This window comes from Rattus norvegicus, chromosome 4 (genome assembly GCF_036323735.1).
Source record: "Rattus norvegicus strain BN/NHsdMcwi chromosome 4, GRCr8, whole genome shotgun sequence".
In the NCBI taxonomy this organism is placed as follows: domain Eukaryota; kingdom Metazoa; phylum Chordata; class Mammalia; order Rodentia; family Muridae; genus Rattus; species Rattus norvegicus.
The window spans coordinates 142,031,499-142,056,309 of NC_086022.1; the positions used below are offsets into that span (position 1 = coordinate 142,031,499).

Sequence of the window (24,811 nt, forward strand, 5' to 3'; positions counted from 1 at the left end):
AACCTGGATGCTGTTACAGGGCTTTGGAGTAAGCCCTCATCCTCAGCCATAGCTTCGGCTGTCTTTTCCAAGCCCTACCTCTCTGCGGCTGCATTCATTATCTATCATTCATTATCTAACCTGCATCCTAACATGGTCTTTCCTTAGAACCTGTTAAGGTACCTCATTTGACCTACCAGTGACTACAAAATACTACGGGACAATATGAAGCAGATTGACAAGTGTAAGCAAACATTTCCCAGATCTCTATGCAAGATATCAGGAGGGAAAGCCATGGGATCAAGAATGTAAGATTATTGTTATCGAATCTCTCCCCTAGCATTGACGACTTCAAACGTAAATTCTGTGATAATGCATTGTTCCAAATTCCCCAGAATTTCTTGGCTTGAGTATTCTGGGGAAATAAAATCAGGTTCTCTTTCTCAAAGTTGTTCAACGTTGACGATTAATAATTTATTCTCTCTCTCTCTCTCTCTCTCTCTCTCTCTCTCTCTCTCTCTCTCTCTCTCTCTCTCTCAGCTGATTCCCCCAATAACATGTATCAAAGGCTTCTCCTGAATCTTGCTTTGAACTGTAATTTTGAAGTTGAGACCCTGGCTCAGGTATAGTCTTCAACTATCACCGCCATCACTTCCATATTCTTGCCTGCCCTCCACCACCGTTGCTCTCAGACCCCTCTGCAAACAGTCTGCACTTTCAACCATCTGCTAATGTGAAAACAACTTCCACACCTAATCAAACAGTTTCAAAGTTTCAGAATTGTTTCCCGAAAGCCTCCAGAATTTCGCAGTGGCTTTGCCATGCAGTTAAAGGTCTCAGAACTACCCTGGTTTCTGCAAGGGCATGAACCAATTCCACCGCGGGTATGTATGTCTGCACCACATAGCCAGCTATCTCCAATGGATGGGTCAGATCTCATACTGAAACTCCATTGTAGTCCCATTGTGACTATGGCGTTCCTACAAGGGCTTTTTTCCTGTCCTTTCCTCCCTCTCCCAGTCGCAGCCTTTCGTCCCTATTTAAAAAAAAAGAAAAAAGAAAAAAGAAAAGAAAAGAAAAAAGAAAAAAGGAGCGGCTCTCTGCTCCCTGCAGCGGCTGTAGTGGCGTTGCAACGATCTGGCAGGCCCAGGGTGGCGGGCCTGAGCTGCCCCTTTGTTGGGCGGGCTACAGATGGTGCCCCGGCGCGGGACTGCGCCTAGGCGGGCTTCGGGGCGGGAGGCCGGTAGGGGGAGGCCGGGAAGGGGGTCGGGCGGGAGGGGAGGAGACCGCTGAGCAGCCAATCGGCGCGCAGCCCATCAGCTGACCGCTTTTGCTTACACCAGGTGCACGCCGGCTGCGGGGAGCACAAAGCGGGGCGCACGGAGGGCGCGGGCAGCAAGCGGTGGAGCGAGGCGAGGCCCGTGCGCCCCGGTTTGCAGCGCTTGCCGGGCGGGGACCCGGGCCCGCGGCGTCCTCCCAGGCAGCGGCATCCTTGCCACCGCACCCCAAGGCGCCTAGGGCGCCTTCCTTGAGACCCGATCCTTTGCTGCCCCGCCCTCTGCACCCCATTTCTTTTACCCCCTTTCTTAATCCCGCCAGTCTCTACCACGACCCCCAAGAACGCGATTTAGCCCAGCCCCGCGCAGCAGCTGTTGCTCCTGCGGCTGTCTCGCCTTGCGTCTTGGTGCTCTGCTGGGGGTCCCCCAAGGAGCCAGTGCGCGCTGCGGGCTGGGTGGAGGCGCTGCTCTGCCGGTCCTCATCCTCCGGCTGGCTGCTGCCGCTGCCACCACCACCCTCTCCGTGCGCACCCCAACACCCCTGTCAGCCCAGCCTTAGGGTAAGTGCCCGGACCAACTGGGCCGCAGCATGAGGTGTGGGAGGCAGCGGGAGGTGCGGGAGGCAGCGGGGAGGAAGTAGAGACAAACTTGGCAGCTTGGCGGACCCTACCGCGTTTGAGAAACCCTGGGATAAGATCGCAGGGCTAAGGGGAACAAGGGGGCGCGGCTTCTCCAGCTAGGGTGGAAAAAGTCGGGAAAGGAGAATCTACTGGTTACCCCCTTGCCTTCAAAATGAAGCAGGGCGGGGGAGAGCAATAGTTGAGAAATAAGGCCAGACATAAATGGGCAAAATGCAGTGACTGGAGTTGAGCCCCCAGGATCTTAGGGACCCATCAGAGTGGGAAAGAGAAGAGAAGGCTTGGGGCTGTAACCAGGGAAAAGAAGCTGGAGGCCTGGAAAGGACACTGACAGAAGACCCGGGAAGTTGGAAATGGGGTCACAAGGAGAGAGAGGAAGGTGGCAGGTTGTGGGGAGAGGGAGAGGTCTTGGCAATGGCCTCGGTGTTAAGAATAAAGAGCAAGTATCCTAAAACGTTGAGGATACTGAAGTCAGACCATCGGGGAGAACATACTCAACTATTATGTGGTCCAAGAAGGAGAAAACTGTTCTGAGCCTAGAAGGGGTAGCCCCTTAAGGAGGCCTGCTATGGATGTGAACATTTCAGGGGAAGTCTTGGTCTTTTCCAGGCATTCTGCTCCGGGGTCAGTGGCTAGGAAAGTTTGCCAGCGAGTGTCCTTTGTGCTGCATGGAGAGGGGTGTGGGCTGCTGCTGACTGATTCGGTGCTTCCTAGGTTCCTGCGGTGACCGCTGCTACCTCAGGCTCAGGGGGAAGTCCTTGGCTGGCTGGGTTCCCTCCTCTCCTCTCCCGGAAAAGCCTAGCAGCCAAGAAGTGCCCTGCACAACTGGGCAGGTTGGAAAGTTCGTCCTGGGTCTTTTGCCGGACAGCAGGCATGGATGAGCAGGCTGGAAGATTCCGTGGTAGTACTTGCTCCAGAGGGACCTTCCCTGCAGTATCCACAGCAATAGAGTGAGGGGTTCAGAGTGTAAACGCCTGAGTGCCTGAACCGGGTAGGCAAAAGCGCCTAAATCCCATCCTGTCTGTAGTGTGTGCATTTGCAGACCCAGATAATAAAACAAATGTTGATGAATTCAAATTTGCCGAGGGAACAAGAACTGCTGACTTGGACTTTTTTCTGTAGGATCTTCTAGTCAGTCCGGTTATCTTGTTTCGTAGTTCAATTTACTACAGCCATCCAGGCAATTAATATTACTCACGTACGGTCATTACTTCATTTTTAAAAGCCGGAACTTGAGGAGTGTAAAGTTCACGAAGATTTATACTTTGACCTGTATAAAGCTGGAGTCGAAGTGGTGTTACTGGCTCCAAGGCCCTGTATGTCATGAAGTCTCTAATTTGCATGCAAATGTAAGGGGATCCTGGCAGATGTCTGGCCTCATCCATTCACATGAAGGAATTTGAAAAGACAAGGAGTCTTCAGTTAACAATAGACCTTAAGAACATGGAATAAAGGCGCAGTGTGAGTTTCTCTGTTTGGGGACTCCATGGCTTGCTGATACCTTTATTCAAGAGCCAAAATTGTAGTGTGGTATTCTATGGAATCTACTGGCTCATACCTGACTGTGGCTGTGCCTGCCACATATAGGGACTGTTTCTCTGCAGGCAGGAACTTGAATCAATCCACTTCCAGCGCTTTGAAGTGATTTCTTTGAGGACTTCCCAACTTTTAGAGTTCTTTTTTCTTTTCCTTTGAATAATGTTTTGCCTTGGCCAGCTTTTGCTCCCTGCCCTGTAAAATAAGTAATATAGGAGAAGGTAGTTGTCGCTGGTCGTCTGGAAGATCTCATTAGAAAGGTCACTGTCCTTTTAACAGCATGTGGGTTCCATAGGTGCCCAAGTTACAGAACTGCAAGTGAAGGGCGTCCTATTCCAGCAAGAGGAATAGACCTAGCTCAGTGTGTGAGGGTCTCTCAATACAGAACAGTGAGCAGGGGAATTCATTCAATGGACTCCCAAAGCAAGGTCCTTTCTGTCTTGTATAGATTAGCCAGTCTGCCATGCTGTTCACCTCCTGATGTTGTTAAGACCGATGGAACAGAAGCTGGGCAGCATGGTCCACGTGTGAGGCTTGGCAGTTCTAACCCCTGACAGGCTAGCACCAGAAACTCTTCTTTTGTCAGTCCTAAAAACTGCTGAAGGGAAAAAGAAGCTTATTTACTGAACAGTGTTTGGCCCAAGGAGAAATTAAATAGCAGAAAGACCATATTGCTTTGAGGGGCTTGGTTGGGAAGAGGGGTGGACAACAATGTTAGCAGGTTGTTTCCCATGTTTTCTGAAGTTGTTGTTGTTGTTATAGTTATTGTATTCTTGTCCAGTGTTTTTTATCTGTAAAGCAGTCTGCTCCAAGTAGGAAAAAAATGAATCAAATCCAATCTGAATAAGAAGTGTTATAGTCAAGGTGCATTTTGTGTCTTGAAACTATTCAGAAGTCAGGAAGTAACATTGGTGTGGTGAGCTCTTCTGGGACTCTCAAACCTGGCATTTTTGTCTCCATGATGGAATTGAGGAATGACTCTTAAAACAAAAGATGGTAGCATTTCCAAACTAAGCCCACATGCCCCTTTGTTGTAAAAATTATCCCAGGGTAGTTTTGAAATCAAACTGAGATGGCACCGCACCTTAGTTTTGAACTCTCAACTGTTGGCCTCCCTGGACAAGATCTTTATTGCACAAGTCTAATGCAGGAAAAACTGAGTGAACATTCCTTTGTAAATAAAAGTAACAAGGTACTTATTCGAAAAGATTAGTCTGTTAAATAAAAGAAACACTAACCAGATCGAACCGCAGGCAGTAGTTGTGACAACGTAGTCACAGGTAGCCCCTGTTAGAGTCTAGAGTGGTGAAATTAACAAGTAAGACAAACACGAGAAAACCTCCCCTCGGCTGCTCTGTGGTCTGATGTTGCTGGGCTCTTGACCTGCACTGCTCCGTCCATCTATTACAAATCTTCTCTCTCGATAACATATCCAGAGAAATACTACTTCTAAGAAATAAATCTACTATTGCAATTATATTTCTATTTCTCCTCTCATCTAACTATAAATGATCATCAATTATCTTATTGGAGGCTTTGATGTCACCTTTATAGACATAAACTGTCTATAAAGTACGGTGCATTACTGAGGTGCCGCTTTTACCAGGCTCGCTCAGTTCTGTTTGCATTTCAACTGCAAATGGTTATTCTCTGACTCATTCTGGAACTAATATAAGGCTGCTCCAATATTGTATTTAAGTTTTTAAAATTATTATGCTGAACGTCTATTTTGGGTTAAACCAATCTGAAGATAAAGCAGCTTCCATTTTAGAATCATATTTTGGTTTCTGAGAACAATGGAAATATCTTTAACTCATGAATAGAGCTTTGATTAATATTTTATTCAGAATAAAATTAAAATTATATAGACGAAGTCAGAAAAACATGTAGTCTCTTATTTTGGCTCAAAGTACAAAGGCTAAACTCGGTAAATTGCAAGATTTTAGAGAGCACATTTGAACTATTTGTCATTAAAGTTTTAAATAAAGTTTACTTTAAAACACTCTCCCTCTCTCTCCCTGTCCCTCCCTCCTCCCCTCCCTCCCTCTCTCCCTTTCTCTCTCTCATTTCTTTCATATCACCATCCGGGGCATGTATCTGAGTTTAGTTTCCATATTTCAAGGAAGAGATATAGACATAATAAGTGGTTTATTGACCTAATATTATTTTACCAGTTACTTGGTTGATAAATAGGCTGTTACCAACTATACCTAAGTGTTCTGGTGTGTCTGTCTTAACCTGCCAGCTTTGAGATTCCTCGGTTGTAACATAGAGTGTCTGGGCCAATGTGGCTGAAAGGACTAACTACCACCATCAGTCAGAATGATTATAGAAGTTTTTCGTCCAGTGCCGTTACCACCATAAAACATTCAACTTGGGTGGAATCCTCTTCGCCCACCAAACTGAAATATGGCCCCTAAGAAGCAGAGACAATAGGTGCTGACTTGGAATACGCATCAGAGGTCCTGTCCACCCTAATTTTGGAGCACCTGTTAAAAAGACAAATGCATTAGGTTAAGATAAGTCACTTAGTTTTGAGAGCTATGGAGTAGAGGCCGCTTTCCCAGTGCCTTCTTACTTTCCATGTACGTTCTGTATCTCAGAGTCGAGATGTTATTTGGAAGCCCTGATTACTGTAAATGAGTTGTAATCTCTGACCCAGGCTGTCTTTGCTCACATCTACTATAGTACAGGCAGACATGGACTCCACAGCTGTCACCTCATTTGTGTATGAGACAGACACATTGGTGGCATTTTTGGAGGTTACCATAGTTACATTAACAATATACATGTGACATGACATCCTTCTATGTGAAAGGTTTTTTGTGGCACATATTTTGAAGCCCTGGAACTAAAGTACAACTATTTAAAGTTTGAGGAACACATAAATTAGTCTCCCATTGTTCTCTGGAGCCACCTTGTCAATCACAGGAGGACAGCCTTCCCAAAGCTATGTTCAGGAAAGGGCAATCAAGACCCTTTACCTAATAGAGATTTCCAAGAGCAGTGTTGCTGGACCTCTGAAAAGGGATAAACTGTTGAATATTCATTTCAAAATATTTGGTTTTCCCATTTGGTACTGCCTTTTGTGAGCTAGCATATTAACATAGTCATTTTCAGCTCAGAAGGGAAAACCTGGACAGCCCCAATATCAGTGCCTACCTCAGTAAAATCTGAGGAAGAAGAACAAATTAGTCTGTCCTTACTAGCAGTAAGCCCTATGTGAGGATCTTCATTTAGGACAACGAAAACAGCTTTGCAAAGGAAGAAAGGTGGCTTAATTGGTTTCGTGTCTGTAATTCCCCCCTCTAGGAATAAAGAATATCATTAACCCGCATTGTTATTTCACAATAGTAGTGAGTCTCCATTTGTATCCATAATAATCAGCATAATCAAGTACAGTGCAGTCAGGAAAGCTCAGAGCAGTTCCCAGCTCTGAAACTAATGCCCCGGATGTGTGACCTTCCTGCTGTCCTGCAACCAGGAATCCTGATGCTTCCTCTCCCTGTCAGAGTGCTGTTGTAAAAGACCCAGGGAAGCTGCTAGATGCTTCTAGGATTGTTGCTGCAAAGAACTAGATTTCTGCTCCAAGGCTGTGATTCTCTGTATAGCTAATGTTCAAGGGAACAACCGCACCTTTTCTACAAGGTGATTTTTCTGGTCTTCAGTCCTACAGCTAAGCTTGTTGTTGTTGTTGCTCTTGTTCTTGTTCCCTTTGAAAGAATTCCTTGGGGGGATGTGGAGAGATGGTTCCAAGGTTAAGATCACTGTTTGTTCTTGAGGAAAACCCTGGTTCTCTTCAAATTAAGTCCCCAGAACATATGTGGTGACTTACAAGTACTTATAGCTTCAATGCTAGGGGATCCGATTCTGTTTTTGTGACCTCCATGGGTGCCAAGCACACAGATGGTGCACATATATACATGCAGGTAAAATATTCATAAGCACAAGTTAAAACAAACATAAAATAATCTCCCCAGTATTGATAGCTTCATACTTCCTGGTCTGAGACACCTTTTGGGGGGAAAGAATTTGAAGCAGAAAAAAAACCAGGAAGCTGTTTCTGAGTCCTAAACATGTTTACCTCATGAGTACATTCCAAACACGAAGTACATGCAGAATTTCACCTAAGGCCTTGAACCCAAGTGAAGTTAGCTTGATTTGTCTGCAGCTCTTACCAAATCCAGCACAAGCGTCTTGTGTCCATCAGTCATTGTACCCTTTGGTATTTTTCCGTGCCCAGAATGAAAAAGATAGTCTTAGCAGAAGATTTCCACCAGTGGCAAACTCCACACATATACACAGGGTATTTAGAAAATTGTTCAAACCTATCTTCAAGACAGTTGAAAGCATTTAGTGTGAAGAAGCCAAAGGCGATAGAAAGCACCTAAAATTCTTATGTTGGTCACCTTCAATGAAGATTTACCTGATCCAACACTAATAGGGCCCTAAATGTGAAACCATCTTTTCACAGACTTTGCCACTGCCTTCAACAAGATTATATCCAACTAGGGTTCCGGAAAGACAAGAGAGCGAAATATACTGTGGAAATACAGGATATATTTTAATTCATGTAGTTGCAGTCAGAAAAGGCTTTGCGAATCACACCAGTTAATGTGAAGGGTGAGCTATCAACAGGAGCAGAGGTTTAAGTGACAGTTTGAAGTCTAGTTCCATTGAGAGGCCATAGCACGGGTTTGCTTGAGGAAAGGGTTTGCTTAGTGTATGAACAACTGCAGACTGGAGACTACTTGTTTGTTCCTCATATGACTCTAAGTATTCAGTGTGTCTTGCAGACACACAAGGTGCCAAACAGAAAGTCTATAGTAATAAGTAACACAACACAAGCTTGCACAGAGGGAAGATGTGCTGAGTTGAAATGAAAGCTCATGCCTCATGTCTTCGAACTTTAAACTTTCCACGATCATAAAATACATCTTACTTGACTTGTGACAGTTGGAGATGGTATCATCATTCTTCTTTTCCTCTAAAGGAACAAGAACCATGAACAGTTTCCTTGTGACACTGAGCAAGTCACTTAACATATCTCTATGGTATTTTTCGGTAAAAGAGCAGGATTTGCTTCTTAGCCCAGGTAGAAACTGTCTAAGTGAGTAAAGGAAGTGAGAAGAGACAGATCCAAGACTCTCTGCTTCCCTCATGCCCACTGCCTCTTCCTCTCTTGACTGTAGGGCAGGTAACCCTACGATGATGACTCAGCACTCTAGCTCCTGGGTTACCAAAGTCAAGAGCAGGGATGCCCCAGTGAAGAGGAATAATGCAGAGGAACTTAAAATGGGTTACCACCACCTACAGAGGAATCCAGGGCCCACTCATAAGCTGACCACAGTAGCTTAAAATGTACCAGGGACAAACTGGGAAGAAAGCTTATAGGAAAGTGACAGTAGGGTTAGAAAATGCAGAAAAAACACAGAGAGGATGATCTCCTAAGAAAATGGGCAACAATGTAGGGTGTGTGTGTGTGTGTGTGTGTGTGTGTGTGTGTGTGTGTGTGTGTGTGTGTATGACATGCAAGTGCGTCTCTGCAAGCATGCCTTCATGGGTACCCATGCCATGGCATGTGTGGAGGTTAGAGAACAACTTTCAGGACAGAGCCCTCCTTCTATGATATAGATCCCAGGGACCAAATTCCATCCAGCTGCTAGAAGAACTGCTTCACCTTGTCGATGACAACCTGAGGAAAAGGTCAGAGCTTTGGCAGCGGGCACCTTAATCTGCTAGGCCATCTTGCTGGCCCGAGTAATGTAACTTTCTGGATTTGATTGTTTCTTTTCCTGGGCTGGAGTAGTTCAGCTTTCTTATGAGAAAATGATGACCACCAGGATGTGTGTGAATGCACAGTGTGTTCATATGTGTACACAGAGACAGAGACAGAGAGACAGAAAGACAAACAGACAGAGATAGAGATTGCATACTGAGAAGCTTATGCCTTTTCATTTCCTGTTTGTAGGACTAGTGCATCAAAGTGAATTTTTAAGAGAGCTTTCTTTCGAGACCATAAAGGTGTATTGACCCTTTGCTTCTCTTGGATATGGTAACATTTTCTTGAGAAACAGAGCTAAGCTATATGGCCACCCAAAGCCTCTGTGATACGCACAGTCCCAAGTAAGAGTTACATAGGAGTTCTGTCAGATCCTGAGAGTTCCGAGGCACTGCTACTGGAATCTACATTAACTCTTCAGACATGAGTTATGGAATCTGCATTCTCATTAACTCACCTGACCATCACAGAACCACCGAGGACAATGAACTAACCATTACTGGATTTCTGTGGCTTGTTATTGCTGATTAGGGTTTGAGCACCGAGGATGTGCAAGGCTCAATCCTCCAGAGGACCAGTTAACTTTCCTTTACTCTGTGGGGACACAGCTAACCTCCTCCTGCACTCACGAGCTCATCGTTTCTCACCCGGGAGGCCAACTGAGACTGCAGAGATATTTTCAGGAAAGCATGAAGTTTCATGCAAAGATTTTCCATATGGAGTGTTTTTCTTTTCATATATGAAAGATAGCACTGTCAAAACAGACCCTTCGTGAAGAAGTTTCCAAATGGTTTCACTCTCACAGCTGAGCAATAGAATGAGAGATTGGGTCTATGCAAATGAGATGCTTAGTAATTGGAAGGAAAATATTACATAGGGCTCCTAAATTATATCCCCAGAGTCCATTATTTTCCCCAACACACCAGGGTAGTAGGAGAATGATAATAATCTCCAATATTAGTTCTCAGCTTTCTGCAGTGCACCAGGAGAAACCACAAACACTTTATATACATTAACTTATTTACAACTGTCACAGACAGCATTTGACACTGTCACATAGATCCACACTTTAAGGCTCTTTTGGGAAGAAAGGCAGAAAGGACTAAATAACTTGCCTGAATCCACACTGGAGTGCAGTCTTCATACATATTTGTTGGAGGGGGGAGGGAGGGAAGGAGGGAGGGAGGGAGAGAGGGAAGCAAGGAGGGAAGCAGGGAGGCAGGGAGGAAGGGAGGGATGCATGGATGGATACATGGATGGATGGCTGCATGGATGGATGGATGGATGGATGAATAATGAATGAGTGATTTAGGTTTCTGAGGAGAATTCTTTATTACAATTTAGCATTTCTTCTTTCTAGCCTAGGCATTTTAAGACCTCCTTCTGTGACTTACAGAGCTGGTGAGAGACAGAGTCAAGACGTGAACCTGGCTCTGTCTCACTGTAAATCTTCACCACTGAAGCTCTTGCTATATCTCTCCCTCTTTAGTTTGCAGATCTAGAGAAAAACACTGGATTAGATGAACTCTAGTAGCCTTTCTATAGTCTAAAAAATTCCATAATGTCACATAAAGTACTATATAAATAAAATAAAACATTTTATTGCTTTTAATTATCAAATCTGTTTTCATATTTTACCTACCTAATAACTTCTGAGCTTTCTTTTAAAATTATATTGAGATTACTAATCACATATTTTTTGAACTACATTTAAAGTAATTTGAGTGGATAAAAGTACATTTTTGAAGATTATGTTCTTCTGGTCATTATTATCACCATGTATATTATTATATAATTACGGGCTCAATTTTCAAAAATTGGCAACTTAGGGGATAGGGGATGGCTCCATGAGCCATGTGCTTTCTGTTTGGGTCCCAAACTTCTGTATTATAAGGGAGACAAGATGTTGGCATGTACTTGTAATCCCAGAGCTGGGACACCGGGATACCTGGAGCTTGTTAGCCAACCATTCTAGCTCAGCCAGTGAGCTCCACACTCATTGGAAGAGCTGCCTGAAAAACTAAAGTGGAAACCAATAGAGGAATATACCCAATTCTGACCTTTGACCTCCACATTTATGTGCACTTCACATGTGTATATATTCTCCCACACATAGGCACATACACATGACCATGTACCAACAACCAAACAAATGATAGGCACCATTCTGTTACACTTAGAAAAGGCAGATGTAAAGTGTTTAACACTGAAAAAAGATTACTGTCTTTAACATTTGCAGAGGTAAGTTGCAGAATCATGAGGGAAAGCGTTAAATGATTTTTCCCAGATCTTCAAGCTGTGAGCAGTGTTTAAAACAACTACTTGAGCTATTTCTAAAGATTGTATTCATTTAGGGTGTCCCACAGCCATGGTAGTGACACAGCAGAACAGCGTGCCAGTCAGTGCTGCAGTGTTTCAGGATGTACAGCCCAAAGTCCGTGGGGTGGGTGCAATAACAATGCAGTTTTTAGAATTAGGGAAAAAAGTAGTTTCAAACAGTCTCCGAGGTTTGGCAGTATCTCCTTGAGCCTGAGTATCCCCATCTACAAAATTGAGATTATAATGATAAAACCTGCCTTATGCCACCAACATGCATACAAAGTCCTTCACTTAGTGCACGGTAAATGGTCCTTAGTACATAGTAGCAGTGCACAGAAGAGGAATTATGCCAGCAACTGAATGTCTGCATTTCTAGGATGCTAATTCCAAGACTAGAATTTAAGGGACAAGAAGACTCGGAGTAGATGTTCCATGAAGTCACTAGCTCACACAGATGGCACCTTTTGTCACTGAGCATAAGAGAACTTTGCATTTAAGAATTGGCAAGTAGAAGCTGCATTCAAACCTTTGTTGTTATTTCCAGATCATATCTTGTGCTAGTCCATTTCCTGTAGTTATAACAAAATACCCGGGGCAGTATATTTAACAAAGCTTATTTGGCTGTGGACACTGCTGACTAGAGAGTCATTTACCACACTGTGGCCCCCTCGTTGTGTTCTAGTATGCAGGAGAACCTCCATGGACACGGTTATAAGTAAACAAAGACATAGGACAAGTGAGGCAGTGAAGTGAGCCTGCTTCAGAGCACTCATTCCCACTGGAGTCTGGTTAACATCACAGCCTCTCCCCTGACACAGCTAGCAGAATTTCATGGGCACCTGAAAGGGAAAATCTGGAATATCATCTTTGAACTCTGTGTGACAGGGAAAGGAAGATCACTTACGAAGAGCCTCATACACGTTGTCTAGTTTATCTCATAAACATGTCTGTTTAACAGTGGGTAAGTTTACTGGTTATCGGTAAAATTCATACATACTCTTAGTTCTTCTTCTTCTTCACAGATGGTTACTTGCCTACCTTTGGAGGCTAATGAATAGGATTTTCTAAGCGTATAGAGAGGAGTGCGTAGCAACACTGAAAGTTAAGTATTGTAGATATGGGCGGTGGGGGGAGGAAAAAGTAAAACAAAAAACCTGACATGCCCAGCGTGTGTCAGTTAGTAAATAGAGAAGAACAGGAGATCTTAGCCTTGTTTCCCACCCAAGCCTGAGTTACTCATGCTGCCTTTGCTTTTCTTGAGTCTCCTCCCTGTCCTCACCTCAAGTATAGAACATGCTGCCTTAATTTAAGATTATTTATTTATATCACTATAATGCCATCACTACCACACAGCTCCATAAGGGAAAAGCCCACAACTTAGTCTCTGGTTCCTGGCACCCGTAAGAGTACTTGGCATAGGGAAAATGCGCTCAGCAAATATTCAGTGAGTAGGAGAAGAGATGTCCGTAGTGTGTCTGTTTCACTTTGCCAAGGCTGCATCTTCTAAACAATATTTAGTTATTTCCTCTGTACTCGGATAGAAGATAAGTCCTTCACATGCCTGCATTACACTCAGATGTTAGTGCATGTCTCTCTCAGAGAGGTTGTTATAGAACATTGAACTCAATTTGAGAAAGCTTTCATGGTATTATTCCTAAAGAATGTTATTAATCCAAGTATTCATTACATGAACGTAGAATTCAGAGTTTCTCTTAGAAAAGCAATGTGAGGGATATGTAAAATTACACGGTCTTATTTCCATCCTAAATGAGCTTGCAGACACGGTGAGATATGGTGAATGGAAGCAAGAGAAAATAATTAAGTGACCCTCTGTCGTTGCTCTTGAGCAAATCAGATAAAACAGAAGACGAAGCCAGATGCATTTAGGGTTGACTTTCTGCTATAAGGCATACTGGCTGTGCAATCTCGGTTGGTTTTAAAAGACTGCTTTTTCCCCCACCCTTTCTCATCTGCAACTAGGAGTATATATGGGAAAGAACTTGGCACAGTTCTCAGAGCATGACAGTCTGCAGTTCAGTCATTTGGCAAACAGTGACAGCACCGTTTGTGAGCAGATTCTTTTTTTCCCCCATAAGCTGGGGATACAGTGGCAAGCAAAGTGGTTGATACAGTCTGCCTTCCCGTGTGGAGTTTGCCAGCTGCTGGGAGAGAAAGGCAACAATCCAGGCATCACATATGTAAATATGAAATCATGACTGTATTAAGTCCAGTGAACATGGGGCCTGAAGAGTATGACCTGGCGATATTTAAGAGAAGACCTCTCCGAAGAGGTGATCTTTGAACAAGAGCCCGTAGAATGATTAAGAGCTATCCAGGCAAAGGGGACGGATCAAGGAAAGCTTGAGAATGAAATCCCAGAGGTGAGAAGGAGCTTGGTGGGCTTGAAGAGCAGGAGACAGAATAGCATGACTGAAGACCAGAGTCAGCAGAGTTAGCATGATGAACTGGGAAAGAAGGGTTTGAAGTACATTGAGAAGAGGTGGGGCTGGAGAGATGGCTACCTAAGCATGGGAACCTGAGTTCAAATCCCCAGCCCCTATGAGAAAACCAGGCATGGGGCAGCTGTGCACTCCTGTAACCCTAGCACTGGGAGGCAGAATAGGAGTGTCTTGTAGGCTTTCCTTGATAGCTTAATCGGTGAAGTCCAGGTCCAATTGCTGACCCTGTCTCAAAATCCAAAAGGTGGAGGGAGAGTTGGGGAAAGACACTCAAATGTCAGCCTGGACGCCAATGGGCATGCATGAGTGTGTGCATCTCTGAACATGAATGCACAATACATTAATAATAATAATAATAATAATAATAATAATAATAATAATAATAAATGCATGATGTATGGTCTTGGGAAAGGAAAGAACAGAAGACTTAAGTTGCTTACTAACAGAACAGCATAGAGTCCTGGCTGGCTGTGCGGCATGCCAGTGTCTCACATGTTTGTTATGTTGTGTGTCCAGCTCTAAGAATAATGGTCACATGGTTTGGGGGTTCTCTCCTGTATTATGTATAGCCTTGTGTGTATCAATTAAGTAAACTGAATCTTATCAGAAAACAAACCATAGGATTGAAAGAATGAAAAGAAAAAAATGAGTGCCAAAATAGCAGTGTCTTATAAGTTAGATTCCTACTTTTGACTTACGTTCATTGCCTTCTTACCCCTTCTACCATGCTTTCCTTTTCTTATCGCTGAGTTAACTGACAAGCCATCACCTATGTTGCCCATGAAATACAATTTCTTAATACTGATTTGGAAGTATCTTGAAAGACTCTCATGCACATGACTCATGTATGGGATGTCATTCTTGCCTATGACCTCCACTTATGGAAATCATACTTCCTTGGCTTCATCTTACAATAATCAGAGAATGGAGCCCAGTGGGGAGGCTACAAGCTCTTCTGTGAGAGTTACATGCTGACTACCTTCCCCTGAGGACTAATGTCTGACAGGTATTCGTTAGTGATTTGTCCTTAGGCGTAAGATCTACTCCCCTGTCTAATCTCTGTCACTGTAGCTCATAGCTCTCATCGTCCCACTGAATGAGGAAGATTCCTCTTGTAATCATTTTATTTTCACTGTTGTATCTACTTATAACTATAATCAGATAATGTTGCCAAGTAGTCTAGGAGATGGTAGAGGTATAATCCGCGCACACGCGCACGCACACACATGTACATGTATGTATAGGAGCAAAACTTGGGAGGAAGCTGTGCATACACATGGGTGTGCATGTGTGGGTACCTGCAGAGACCACAGGTCAACCAGTACTCTCTCAGGCAATGTTTTATACAGAACCTATAACCAGGTTGGCTAGGCTGGTTGACCAGGGAGTTCCAGGAATCCACCTTTCTCGGCCTCCCCAAGTGCTGGGATTACAAATATCTACCAACCACTGGCTTTTTAAACACAAAAGTATGTAGTTCAGGTGGATCACACTCTAGTCCTTGGGATTACAGTTCAAACACTTTGCTGACTGAGTTATCACCCGGTCTTTCCACTCAGTTCTTTTTAAGTAATGCTCTGTTGTATTTTATATTTTCACTGCATGATCCCTTTACTACTCACTTTTTCTTTCCTTACACTTTGAGATCTTAAGGGACCCGCTAGATGAAGTGACCTCCTAGATTTCAATCTCAGTACTGGAAGTGAGAATAAATTCACTCCAAACTCGTGGTTGTCTACATGCGAATGTCTGCTGGATCTTTTCACCCTGACAAGCGAGAGGAAATAATGTGTATATCAAGAATTAAGTGCATCTATGTGATCGAGTTTGCTTTCTGCCTAAGAAGGAAGCCACGGTGAACTGGCCCAGCAAGGAGGGGTGCCAAGCAGGAGAAACCCAGACCTTCATTTCCCACAGTCTGTCACCCCAGTGGAAATCCACTTGACTTCCAAAAGTGCACTTGCCTGGCTGTCTGCTAGCCTGGGAACCAGCCTTATCACAGGTGGCCTCTGTATTTAATAACACCCCATTTATTCATGTCTAGTTAGCTGTGATGCCTAATAGATGCTCCTAGAGTTGTTGTTCCCAAATATTCCCCTTCTTTGTTACTGTCACTGTGATGCCCAGGCCAGGTCTCCTTACAGTTTTATGTAGCTTGTGTTGAGGCTTATTAACCCCTTCCCAAAGGTTCCTGTTTGTTCTTACTTCTTCCCTCTACCTTGCTCATAGATAGTGAATTGATCCTCATTAGAGAACTGACCCAATAAGAAGTAAGTGAAAATACCTTAGCAAATCTTCAGAGCCCTGTATTTACTTCCCTGTCTGGATTTCCATCCCTCTCATGGCACAACCTAAATCCCGCTCAGATGTTACGTAATTCCTATGCCACACACTTGTTCCAGGTGTCTGCTGTGGACTTTAACCAGTAAGGTGCTATTCACTGGTAAACAGCTGACTCTCTTTTTAGATGCTACAATATGTAGGCTGTTAGGCCCCCAGTGTGTCTGTGGACTAGATTTAGAGAAACACACCTAGCTCCAAATGCCAGCACTTTACATATAACTTCCCCTCTATACAGAATACAGTGCAGCTCCCTCCACTCCTCTGCCCCAGAAGCGTTGCTCAATAAATTGGAGTGCATGAAACACCTAACACAAGCACATGTTGGTGGTAATATTTATCATCCCCAAACACTACACTAATGTGTGTGTTCCCTAGGTTTTGAGACATAAAATCCACAAAGTTGTATGTTTGTATTCTTAGCCATCATGGTGGAATCTAGTGCTGTATACTCCAAGAAAGTGACTGATTTTCTGGTTTTGTTTTAAAAATCCATTGTTGTTATCCAATGTTAAATACAATGTTGACTAGTAATGCAGGCTTGTAATCCCAAGCACTTATGAGTCTAAGGCCAGAAAGATCACAGGTCCAAAGCCAGCTTGGGCTACAAAATGGATTCAAAACAAGCTTGGGGGAATTTTGTGTAAAATCATTTTAAACATAATGGACTATAGGTGAGTGGCAGAGCATTTGTATATCATATACAAGGCTTCATGTGAAATCCCCAGCACCAGAGAACATATACATGTTCATATTTATGCATGTGTGTATTCCTTCATTGTTATAAATATTTGAATTATTTGAATATCCCATAGTTTAGTTTGTCCTTAAACCTAAAATCCTGTAGAAAATTTGTAAGGCGCATAGTTTTCTTGGACTGTATCAGATGGCAATGACGGTTTTGTCCAGTGCAGAGCACCAAAACAAAGAGAATGAATTTTTGTAGTTAAGACATGCCCAACTGTCCTAATGTGACAATGTTTTCAACTTAATATGGCTAGAAAGGAAGGGACAAAGGGAGGGAGGAGAGAGGGATGGGGGGATGGAGGGGAAAGAGAGGCAATATAAATGTATGTGGTTTCATACACAGTTCCTTTAAAATTCTTCCCCATTGTTTCTCCTCTTGGAGTTGTGCCTGATTTTATTACTGATTTTCACCCAAACCCACTGAGGAACAGGGTGTTTTGGTGTTTCTTTTCCAGTAATCGCTTGATCCACAAAATCTCATGAGATGACATGGTTGTTTCAGAAGAAGAAAGTCAAGTACACATTGAGAATAGCAGAGAAAAGGAGATGGTATATATTAGTCAAAATTGTATGTTATTCAGAAAGAACCATTATTTAAGAGATAACTTTAGTGTTTGCATCATTCCTAAAGTGACTTTTATTTTTAAAGTTCAAAATGTTAACTATAATTTCTATTAGAAAAACCATGGGCCGAGTATGTAATAAAGATGATTTTCTAATAACATTGTGTTACTTTATAGTTTAATGGTTAAGAATTATACTGTGGATATTCAAGGATGGCTATTCTTTTTACTTAGAACTTAATAAAACTCATGAATTGAAGAAAATGCATGGAAAGCATGATTTATAGTACCCGTGGGCATGTTAATGTTTTCAGCTGTTCCCTTGCACCATTCGATTAGATCAGACCTTAGTTGCATAATGAAGGACCAGCCACTTAAGTGCTCCGGTAGGTTTATGGTGCCCAGGTCATCTGAGCTCTGAGCACATTGGAGTACTGGACCATTAGTTTCAAATGCATATAAAGATGGGGGACACATCATTATCAAGGAAATGCTATAATAAGAAATGGTTTCAAATTCATGAAAGTAGTTTCCACCTGATTGTAATTTGCTAAAAAAACAATTTAAAAACCTGATTAACAGAAATTCTCGTTAACTAGCTGCCCCTTCCACACACACCTATCCCAAGTATACTTTTGGAACAAAAAGGGAAACTTGTAAGAAAATAAATTAATAACAAGGGCTCTGGTTAAAATTATATATCCATTAGGAATTCATTATCATGGTTTTGTGGAAAATTATGTTAAAAAGTAAACTTAAAAGGGGAAGAAAAATATTAAAGTTTGAAACTACAAGCTTTCTAGGAACCTTGAGCTAACCAGAATTTAAATTTGCAAATTTTCCAAGCCTACCATTTTTGTGGATTTTTACACCAAAAGTTGGTTTCGTTTTATGTAATGAGTAGAACACTGCATTGTATCCCCGTGTGCACTGAAATCCAGGCAAGCAGTTGAAGCAAGTATTTTATCAGATAAAATACTAAAAACTCAAAAGCTAACAAACCTGGCTTAAAATCAACCCTTGTCCTAGTTGTTTCGGGAATTCTGACACTTCAGTTAGTCAGGGTTCTCTAACAAACAAACGAACAATAATTGAACCAGCAGGTAAACAGGCAGATAAGTGGTAGATAGGTAGATAAATGGCAGATAGATAGATAGATAGATAGATAGATAGATAGATAAATGGATGGATGGATGGATGGTGGATGGATGATGGATGGATAGACAGACAGACAGACAGATCACCCAGTCAGGGTTCTCCAAAGAAACAGAACTAATAGAGCATATGGGCAAGTAGATAATAAGTAGGTAGGTAAATATAGGATTGATTGATTCATTGATTGATTGACAAATAAATGATAAGTGAGAGTTTATGAGAATTGCCTCATGATTCGGGAGGAGTCTACAACAGACTTATGTCAAACTAAAAGGTCCTGAAACTTACACAGGCCCAGTGTGATGGGCATATATCTCACCCCCACCTGCTGCCCCATGTCCCTCCACCCCAACCTCACTCCATGGTTTGGGCCCTGCCTTCTGGCTTTGCCCATTGCAACACACTTTTCCTCAGAATATAGGGATAGAGTTTTCTTTCTTCTCTCAGTGTGGTAACGTCACACAGTTCTTCACATCCTATTAGGCAAGTTATATAAAAATAGTTTAGAAGAGGCATTGGAAATCAAGTTTATTTTAAGAGTTCAGGGACAGCTGGCTTTGTTTTGCTGCTCTAAAATGTACAGCTCGGTGTGCTGGCTTCCTCCCAAGCCAAAGGACAACTGACATTTGCCAAATATCGCTATATTATATCTTGACCAATAGGAGAGTTTGTGCCACACATGCACATGATTTCATACATTTGACTCTTATCTATCTATCTATCTATCTATCTATCTATCTATCTATCTATCTATCTATCTATCTATCTATTGTATTTCCTTACTTAGAAACAAGAGCCAATGTGTTGCAGGCTGACCGTGAACTCATTTCACAGCCAATGGCTATGAACTTCAGGCCTCCCTGCCTTCACCTCCTCTAATGCTGGCATTGCTGGTCCACGTCAGCATATCTGCTTAATGCAGTGCTAGAGATAGAACCCGGGCTTTCATGAACACAAAGCAAGCAATTTGTCAACCCCAACCATGCTGGAGCCAGGCACTTCTTCAGATTTTAAAGGAGCACTTACATGTGGAAGAGATACATTCTTGACATTTTTCTAAAGTTTGGAAAGTTGAAAATTTCATGCAGCCAGACTCTTTAGAGAATGACACTACCTCAGAGATATAAGCTTCCATTTCATTGGAGATACCATTTTTTTAAAAATGTAAAAAGTTAAAATGTCAGATAACTGCTGGATTAAAATGATCAGAGACAGTGCGGAACCCTAGTAAGGCAAAGAAAAAAATGCAGTGAATATTCTAAAATAAATATAAGACTGGTGTATTTTGGTGGAGAGTGTATTTCCATTACTATAGGCCAGTCTTTAATTCTGCCTTGGAGAGAAGTCAAGTCTGCTATAGTCTAAAGGAGGTGCTCAGCTTGGTGAGCATGCAGAAACCTATTCCTTGGCATTACCAGTCTATTCACGACATTTTCTGACCTGACCGTGGTGAATCTTGTATTGTCATAGGTGCTCCGATAGTGTTGAGCGTCCAAAGTTATTGTAGCAATCAGCTCCATTGTCCCACTTAGTTAGCACAACACAGCGGAAGCTGCACCATATCCAAAGTAAAACTTCTAAGCACTATTCTATGAAGAATTTAAAGTAATGAACCTGGACCTTCCAGATGCGTTAATGTGGCCGCACTAAAGATATAGCATGCATCTAACATTTATTCATGCTACTAATTAGAGGACAATCATTTCATGTAGACACATTACAAGATGAAAGTTAAAATAATCTATAAAAGACTAAAATTAGTCAGTTTCACAATAGTTTTTATATCATTGTTCTTGCTAAAAGCAGCAATAAAAATAGGACAGTTGTTGTTTGTAGTTCTGTTTACCCTCCTGTCAGTTTCTCAGTTAGATAATGTTAAATTGCTTTTTTAATTCAAGATATGCAAATGGCCCATTTCTTTCAAAGAAAAAAAAGAACTTAATTGTACAAGTGATTTAACCAGAAAGAAAAATAAAATATTCTTTTGCAGTCCTGATTTCAGAAGTTTCCAAGTTATATCTGGTATGTGGCTTTCAAAATGTTGGAAGAACGTGGTTTCAGCATAGACTGAGATGGCTCATAAATAATTCCTGGTTTAGCTATGAGGTCCTTGGAAATGAAGGGGCGAGGTCGTTGAGTTTACTGGAAATGAAGAACTGGGTTGCCCTGTCTGCATCCATGAGAACCTCAGAAAGTACAGAACACAGACTGCTTTGCTAATCCATAGTGTGTATTGGGAGTGTGTGGGGAGAAGGCACATAAGGACAGTTGGTGCCTTAAGTATTAATAAAATGAGTATTATAGTATAGCCTCAGAGTAATTTATTATGTGTATTAAAACCACACACTTTATTGGTTCCCTAAGGCCAAAGGACCACACACTGGATGGTTTAAAACAATAGAAATTTATTGTTTCACAGTTATGGAGACTAGAGACCAAGATAAACTATTTCAATGTCAGCAGACTCAAGCTAGCTTGCCCCACTCCAGCTTCTGCAGATTTGGCTTGCAGATCCTCAGTGTTAACATTGCATTCTCTGGCCTTTCCAACCTCGCTCTTCCTTCATAGCACCCTGGGCTCAGCAGGTGAATGTCCTTGACACCAAGCCTAACCAACCTGTGCTCAGTCCCCAGTACTCACTTGGTAGAAGGAAAGAATTGACTCCATAGAATGCCCTAGCTGTAGACTTGTTTTTTGTTACACACACACACACACACACACACACACACACACACACACACACAAGTAAATGAAAAAAAAAACCATTATGTTTAAAGAAAAGTAATCATATTGAGTTTGTTGCCTATCCCATTTCAGTCCCAGCTTTTCTTAACTAATTACATCTCCAAACCAATTTCCAAAAACAGTCATCATACAAGATCTTGAGATTCCTACTTCTCTTTCACAACACACAGTTCAGCCTAGACCAATCCTAGACATGTGTGTGTGACCTGGGCTTCTATATATGTGAACTCACTGCATTTTTTTACAATCCCCTAGTTTGTAAAGACTGCTGCCACACCCAAAGGGAGCCAGGAAGAATAAGAAACCAACACAGGTACAGAGTCAGATTTGGATATCAATCTGTGGTTCAAGTCTCTACTGATTTTTTGTGAAGAGCTACCCTCTCTGGTATATTTTCCCAACCCCTCCCTTTTTTGGTTATTGGCAAATTAAAAGATAATTTCAGGAGTTCCCTAGAGTAATTTCCACCTTCCTCACAATAATATGGACGTGTGTGTGTGTGTGTGTGTGTGTGTGTGTGTGTGTGTGTGTGTAAGAGAGAGAGAGAGAGAGAGGGAGAGAGAGAGAGAAGGAGGGAGAGAGAGAGAGAAGGAGGGAGGGAGGGAGAGAGAGAGGGAGACAGGGAGGGAAAGAGAGAGAGAGGGAGGGAGGGAGAGAGAGAGAGAGAGAGAGAGAGAGAGAGAGAGAGAGAGAGAGAGGGAGACAGGGAGGGAAAGAGAGAGAGAGAGAGGGAGGGAGAGAGAGAGAGAGAGAGAGAGAGAGAGAGAGAGAGAGAGATTTCAGTACATGTTTGAGTGTCCATTCTATGCACAGCCTTGTCTCATGGACACACCATCAGAAACAATTTGTGAATAGTTTCAGGAAGCCTTGCCTTTAGAAGTACACCAAGGCATGACATACAGTACAGGGCTCCACGGATTTTATAAGGGACATTTTCTATTATTTTTAACTATAGCCTCAGGAAGAACGATGGTGGTCTATAGTTCTTGACCTGAGAATACCTCAGTTGTAGTGAAGACTTACACTTTCTTCATCCCAAGAGTCTGTCGAAGTAATTCTTTTCTTAAGATTTTTAATTTCTTTCTAATTCCAAGTGTGACCTTCTCTTTGGAGAATTTCAAGTATGCATATTTTGATCAAGTCTGAGTCCTGCCCCATCTCTTCACTCCCCACTCCCACTCCTGTTCCCATCAGTCCCCCACCACTACTCCTGCCCAATGTCTGTGTTCTGATTTAAAGCCCATTGAGAGTCCACTCGGTGCTGCCGGCAAGTGCATGGCTACAGGACCATCACTGGAGCATGGATAAGTTCTCAAGACCAACATCACTGGAAAATGTGACTCTCCCTCACCTGCTGGCTACCAACTATCAATATATCTCCTTAGCCTGGGGGGTGGATGGGGCATAACGAGCCCCTCCCACCTCATTCTGGGTGTTTGTCTGTCTTGATCTTGTGTAGGTCTTATACATAGTAGTCCCCACCACTGTGAGTTTCTGTGTACCGTGGCCCTGTTTTGTCCAGAGTACAGTGTTTCTTTGTGATCATCCACTACCTCTGGATCTTACAACCTTCCCACCCTCTCTTCTGCAAACTATCCCTAAACCTTGGGACAAAGGGGCATGATATAGGTGCCCCATTTAAGGCTAAGTAGTCCTTCTCCCTCTCCCTCTCCCCTTCTCTCCCTCCCTATCCCTTTCCCTTTCCCTCTTCCCTCCCTCCCCTTTTCTTTCTCCCCCTCCCCAGCTCTGTCCCCTACCAGTTATGGGTCTTTGTGTTAGGCACCATCTTGTGAGTAGAAAGATGAGTACCTCAAGGGCAGTATTAAACTATTTCATTCAGCAGAGTGTCTCGGCTTTCCTGGTTTTCTTCTATGTGCTTGCCCTGACATCTACCAATTCCTTGAGCCTTTGTTCTTCACTGTATAGCAGAGCCAGAAAGTCTAATCCATGGAAGACTGTCTAAATATATTTTGTGACCCCTTGTTTGCTTGAGCTTACATTTATCAAACATTTGCAGACCAGACACTCTGTTAAGACCTGTGTCTACTGTGATGAATAAACACTACCTTGGACTTCTCTATCATTCTGTGAACATGAAGTCACCTCTGATTACATACAGGATAGAAACACACAGGGCAAAACCAAGCCTAGCTATGTCTTTATAGACACCAGGACCCAGCCAATAGCCTATGAGCTCCTCTGGGCCTGTGTATGGTATCTGGGTGAAGTCAGACCAAGACAGAAGAAGGTTGAAGTATCTAAACTTAGTCCACATGTCAGTCTTCAGTGGCACTTTTCCAAATACACATGCATCTCCAGAACCCATCTGGATGTAGTTGATCAAACTCTCAAGAGGCAAAAGAATTCACATAATGATATAATGTATAATGATCCCAGGTCAATGAACAGCTGGATTTGGAGCATGATAGCCATGCTGTCTGCAGTGGTAGTTGCTGGTTCACATCTGGCTATTTAAACCTAATTGAAGTCAATCAAAATAAAATAAAGCATAAACAATCCATTCCTTGTTCCCACCAGACACATTTCAAGTATGAAATAAGTACTCAAGAGCTGCCATGCTGGGATATGTACATACAAAATGTTCCTGTCATAGCAGGGAGTCATATTGGGTGGCACTGATGGAGCAGGGTGGTCACAGGACGGCAACTCTGATGTCTGCTTCACCGCTCTATTTTGACATATGTTGTCTTCTCATATGTTATCTTCGCGGATTACTGGTATATTTGTCTTGTTCTCTCTCATAAGACTGTAAGCTCTTTAAGGGCAAGATCTGGATGGTGTTTCTGGCCCCTTAACATCATAAACAATGAAGATCTTTTTAACTGAACTAAGTCAGCCAGATTCAGTCAGTACCTTCATATTGGATGTACTATGTGCAGACCAACACCAGATTTTTAGCAGAGACTGGAAGAAAAGGGTGGATTAGAGAGTAGATTTCTCTCAGTCACAAGTATGTGCAGATGGGGTGGAGCAGATGTGTTCTAAATTGAAAGATGAATGTTTGTTTGTTTGTCTATTTTGTAAGAAAAGGTTTTAAGAGTGCCTGTGAAGTTAAAAAATGAATCATTACTTCAAAAAGATTCATCTTGTCTTCATTACTATTAACTTCATCCTCTTAATTTACTGCTTCCATCTAGAGTAGCTAAGATGTGGTAGGAGAAAGGGTGGATTTCCATCTCTGGCTTCTGTTTTTGGTTTTGTTTTGTGTTTTGGTTTTGTTTGGTAGATGGTAGAGAATGAAACTTGCTGA

At 42.6% G+C, this 24,811-nt stretch overlaps 1 protein-coding gene across 2 annotated transcripts in view; it reads left to right on the top strand.

Moving 5' to 3' along the window:
- The first annotated feature begins 1,306 nt into the window (after positions 1-1,306).
- The window catches only part of Lrrn1 (leucine rich repeat neuronal 1), a 39,516-nt gene continuing 16,011 nt past the window's right edge, over positions 1,307-24,811 (top strand). Inside the window, exon 1 of one of the 2 annotated variants that reach the window (XM_006236984.5) lies at positions 1,307-1,816. The gene's annotated coding sequence lies outside the window, so the exon portion shown is untranslated. The remainder of the gene's footprint in view (positions 1,817-24,811) is intronic. The other variant, XM_017592833.3, reaches the window with a different exon arrangement.